The 5,606-nt window shown below is 39.2% G+C and overlaps 1 non-coding gene across 1 annotated transcript; it reads left to right on the top strand.

The window, feature by feature from the left end:
- The first annotated feature begins 3,601 nt into the window (after nucleotides 1-3,601).
- Nucleotides 3,602-3,684, top strand: TRNAY-GUA (transfer RNA tyrosine (anticodon GUA)). The gene has a single exon. It is a non-coding gene; the product is annotated as a tRNA-Tyr (tRNA).
- Nucleotides 3,685-5,606: the final 1,922 nt, after the last annotated feature.

Below are 5,606 nucleotides of genomic sequence, written 5' to 3'. Positions count from 1 at the left end.
TCCCCTCGCCGGAATCTGCAGAATTATCCGGCGGGTCGGGGTCATTCTTGGTGACCCGATTTACCCGGTTCTGACCCGTTTTCCAGAAATTTGCAACCCGGTTTTGATCTTATATTACCCAACTTTGAAATCAAAAACCTGTTTCTGGATTTTCCTTATTAAAAATAATTCAAAAATCCTATTTTAATTTCTGAAAATTTATTTTTATTTTGAAATTCATTGATTTAATTCTGAAAATTTATTTTAATTCAAAAAATAAATCCAAATTATTTAGTTAATTAATTTTAATTGATAATTAATTATTTAATTAGTCAATTAATTTAAATATTAATTGATTAATTAATTTAATTAGTTATTAACTAATTTTAATTGATTATTTAATTAGATTTAATTATTTATTCTTGATTTAAAAATTCCGAAAAATAGTTTCGAGCTTTAAATATTATTTTAAATTATTTTAAAAGCTCGATAATTCTTATAAAATTATTTTAGGGTGTTTGAACCCTATTATTTAATTATTAAATGATTCGGAGATCGTTTTAATTCCGAAAAATGTTCAAAAATTCATAATAAATCAATCGTTTATCCGTTTAATACGAAACGAATGCGTACAGACTCAGAAAAATATTCCGCTTTCATTAAAAATACTTTCGAGACCCAAATCATTTTGTTTCGAAAGGTCGCTTGTTTTACAAGTTATTCTGAGTCGATTATTGATAGATAAATCACATTTTGACCCGATTTCAGTTTTAAACTTATCGAGTCGAACCTTTTGACGAACCGAGTCATATGTGTTATAAATTATGTGATACATGAGTTATGTGCTTACGTGCTATGTGAATTACGTGTATATGTGGGTCATAAGTCTTGTGTTGACTGTTTTAATTATTGTGCGGGCTATCGTATGGGTAGACGATAGGGTATTGACGCGTAATTCGTCGAGTGATTATCGATTAGACGATTAAAGATATATCTTTTAATTATAGATGCGGATCATTCGAGTTGATCAGGACAAGGTGTTGGATAAAGAATGAAATGGAATGGTATTGGGTATCTGGCTTCTAGCAATTGCAGGAGTAGCATATCAGTCAAGTGTTGAATAGAAGGACGATGATATCTTAAGACAGAATGTCAGAATAGATGCGTCATTGCGAGTGTGACTAACTGCTAAAACCCAAAGGCAAGTACACTAACCTCACTTATCATTCAAGTGACGTTTATTTCGATTCATATTATGCAAGTACCCCTGACTTCACTTATCATTCAAGTGACGTTTATTTCGAATTATATTATGCAAGTATTGTTTTCCCTATTCTCTGTTCGGAATAGATAAATGTTTTACATATCGCTAAATTAAATAATTCTGTTTACACAAGTACCCTCTGCTATTCTATGTTCAGAATAGTCAAGTGATTTTACTTATCCAATTATCGGATTTATAAATGCTTTGGATTTTGAGAAAAGTGATTTGGTTGCGAATATTCCTACCCAAGAATTGGGGGAATAAAATTATTTTGGGTGTCGAGTATCATGACCCCATTTCAGTAAAAGGTTTTAAGATTGGATCATAATTGCGTAAGTGACCGGGACGGACGGTCCAGCGGAGGGCTATTTCTAAGTGCCATATGAATATTATGACACCATTTTGCCACAGGCTAGTTATGCCTTTTTGTTTGAGTACTCGTGTTTTTGGGGTCACGTTTCTATGAATCATGACCTTGTGCTATCACACGGGCTGATCAGCATGTGATAGTACGTCCGTCGGAGAATGATCCTAATCTAAATTATCATATTATTTTTGATATTCATAGAATAAATAATTTCTCAACTGTTTCTGTTTTGGAATAATGATAAAATGCGGTTTTGATTCAGATTGTGATTTATGCTGATACTTACGTTGTTGTTAAATATCAAAGGTGGTATTAGTATAGATGAATGATGTTGACTTCAGTATGGAATGTTGTGAGCATCAAAGTTCGTATTGATATCTAATTTGATATGACAGCAAAATAAGTATAAATTTCCAAAGTTCGGTTTTGAATAAAGTTTATGATTCAATCCATAATCATTGTTTCATGTTATTGTTGTTTACGATATTTCCGTAAACACTGTTTTACGAGCTTTATTCTCGTCAAGATTCAAAGTATTGCTGAAGCATTTCGCTCAAAAATATCAAAATGGTTTTGAAAATAATTAAGGAATTAAATCTAGGATTTCTCAACTAAAGTTTTATGATTCAGCAATTATGATTTTAAATGTTCTGCGCTGATGCAGATGTCGGTTTTATATCAAAACGACCCTATATATGTTATAATTAACTTGCTGAGCATTTCTTTCGCTCATACTTGCCTGTTTTTAAATTTAACCTCCAGTGAGGATTAGCTTGCACTGTTTAGCTGCGTAATTCGAGGAAGCAAAGAAGAAGCTTTTGGAAGGTGGTTGATCCAGGGTTTGCGGGCTAGTGTAAGTTTTATTGTGTAAAGTTGTTTATATTATATTATATTATATTATAGTTTTGTATTTTATTTGGGCCTAGTATACTTCATTTCGAAGTTATACTAGTGGGTTTAGTTTTGAGTTGGAATTTATTGAAAAGAGATTTAAAAGAAAGTGAGAAAAATTATTTGTGGAATTTGGATATCTTGTTTCTAGAACTGTAACCTTAAAAGATCTTGGATTAGTTTGGGGTCATTTATGATAATTATCTTCCGCTGGCATTTATTTATTGATTTAACAGGTTAATTTCGATTGAGGTTTCATAGTGACGACCAAATCCTCTGACCCCGGATTTGGGGGCGTGACACATATCCTACTTGGTGAGATTTTAGAGTTCTCGCTTTTCTGACCTAGCGACCCCTGTCCTTCTCCTTAGTTTCTAAACTAGCAGAATCGTGGAACATCAAAAGTGGGAAGTTTCTTGTTGGTTTTTTTCCTCACTCTCGTATAGGTGAATTTGGTTTGTTCCATTCTTAGGGAGAAGAAGGATCCACTTGGAATGAATGGGAAGACTGGAGTAGTATCTTTATTGGCCGGAAGGAATTAGTCCCACTCATTTCATTCATTCAGTGCCTGCGGTGAGGCGCGACCCATAACAAATGAAGGGGGAAAGCTTGTTTTGCTTGCTGTAGCCCTATTTGAGTACCTAAGGCTTGGTAAGCGTAAGCTATTTAAGTAGGCTCGAGAAGGGTAGGCTCGCAGCTTCATTCAGCAGAAGAGCCTTACTTTCCTTTTCTATTAGTCAAGCGCTAGCGCCCAACCTATACAAGGGCTTTGAAGGGATAGGGGAAGGGAAGAAAACAAAGATGGTCACTCCTTTTAGGAACATGGCTCATTCATTCACTTGCTCATGAACCCGCAGCTTCTCCAGAAGCGACGAAGGGGGGTCGGGGAAGGCCGACGACTACATAAGGGGAAGCTATCATAGAACCCTTGCCCCTTGCTTTACAGATATTGTTATGACTAAATGACTAGATTCTCCCAAAATTCTAGCTAAGCTAATAGTCTTAGTTCCCTTCAATGAAATCAATAAGCTTGTTTTGATTGATTCAGACGCCCTCCTTCTTCTAACCCATTGAGGGGGGCCCGGCCCGGGCCCGGGAAGGGGAGAGTGGCCGAGTGGTCAAAAGCGGCAGACTGTAAATCTGTTGAAGTTTTTCTATGTAGGTTCGAATCCTGCCTCTCCCACTTGTTTGTTGTAGACTTCAGAGAAGAGAAAAGAGGCATTCGTCGGCGTAGGAAAGCCAACCGAGCTGAAGCTCTTTCTTCTTTTTTTTGTCCGTGTCGTGAAGTGAAATTGTATCGTATGTTAATAAGAGAGGTTGGTGAACTACTATGATTTATAAATCCCCCATCTATGTCCAATCTCAGCGAGAATAGAAGCGAGTCGCTTCCGGTTTGGCTTGTAGTCATAGTCTTTTAGCTTATGGAGCCGCCGGCCTTCCTACACGCACGCGCCCGCAAGAATGCCCCCTGGTTTGGGACGAAGCCAAGCCGATACATATGATAGGCGAAAAAGAAAGACCCCCATTTAATTCGCGCCTGGGGAACACAAGTTTTATTAAGGATTGGAGAGGAGTGGTGGAATAAAAGAAAAGGCTCGGGGTGGATTTAGGAGTCTTTGTGCGAGCTGTATGCGGTGAGAGTCGTACGTACGGTAACGAGGGGGGTTCGCATATATACGTGTAGTGTGGTGGTTAGGCCTACCCACCCTATTTGTTCCATGATCTATGGGTCTACTGGAGCTACCCACTTTGATCAATTAGCCAAGATTTTGACCGGATACGAAATCACTGGTGCTCAATCTAGTGGTATTTTTATGGGGATTCTATCTATCGCTGTAGGATCCCTATTCAAGATCACTGAAGTTCCTTTTCGGGCGGCTGTAGGACAGACGGCCGCCTATATGTGGTAGGGTAGGGTGGGTGGTACCGCTCAGATTGCGGCCAATCTTCCTAACCGCGCGCGGGGCACGCTTAGAGCGCGTGAAACTCATCACTACCTCGTAAGGGCGTTGAGACCATAGCATGTTACACGAAAGCGCCGCTTTTTCTGTAGCATTGTCACACAGCTGCCCGTCTAGAAGAGCCACTCGCTTTGTAGTGTTTTCACACAAGATAAGCACGCTGCCCGCTTACTGGCCGGGCGAATCGAAATTATCTTCTGGTCAACTGTCCACCCAGTCAAGTGCAAAAAACATAGTAGAATCATGCAACGCGTGCTGCTGGTGTGCTTCCTGCTCGCGAGGAAAGAAAGAAGGGTGAAAAGTGAAGTTCATATTTGACTGTTTGCAGCATGGGAGCAGATTACCCAAAAAATACATGGGAACAATGAAAAAAAGATATCTCGGTAACAAAAACTATAGGGGGCTGTATTGGCGAGATCCAACGGTGAACAACTGCCCAAAAGAAAAACCGCCTGGAAGTCCGAGGACCTTTAGTACTGTACTCTACCCCCAAACCAGCAGCCTTCGCGCCAAGCAAGACCGCCCTTGTCCCTTTCCTTTCTCCATTCCCCCTCCTTCTTTGCTTTGTTCAAATAGAGTCTAAGGTAAAGCAAAAGTGGCTCGTATGCCTACTTTACCTACTTGACGAAAGGGAACGAACTTTGTTTCATTTCCGGGTTTATGGATTGGATTCAGTCAGCGTCACGACATAATCAAAAGGAGGGAGTGACACTTCGATTACCGGCGAACGTTTTCAAAGGCGACCCTCTCAAGTTTCCGGCTGTTTTCTAGATTGAAGTAGCCTTTTTCCGCCCTACCAAACGAAAGAAGTCGCTATCAAACAGCTCGCCCTACTGAAGTACCAAAGGTGCGCTCAGCCCAGTGACTAAGAAATTGGTTTGCCCTTTAATTTCAGTGATGAGGTCGCAAAGAGGGAAGTAGGGCTCTTATTTGACTAAAAGAAAAGTTGGTTCTTCGCTTTCCTTTAGAATGAAAGTCGTTATGAAGCCCCTACTACTTACTTTGTTTGATTCAAAAGGCGAATAACCCCCCCCCCCAACTAGTCGTATGGGGCGGGGTGCTTGTGATAAGCTGCCTTGGATATGAGGAATTATTAAAAAAAGGAAAAGTCCGGTATTTTACGAAGATCTTTCTATCAATAGAT

The sequence above is a fragment of the Apium graveolens genome, chromosome 8 (genome assembly GCF_009905375.1).
Source record: "Apium graveolens cultivar Ventura chromosome 8, ASM990537v1, whole genome shotgun sequence".
Taxonomy (NCBI): Eukaryota; Viridiplantae; Streptophyta; class Magnoliopsida; order Apiales; family Apiaceae; genus Apium; species Apium graveolens.
This window is presented reverse-complemented; position numbering and strand designations above follow the sequence as displayed.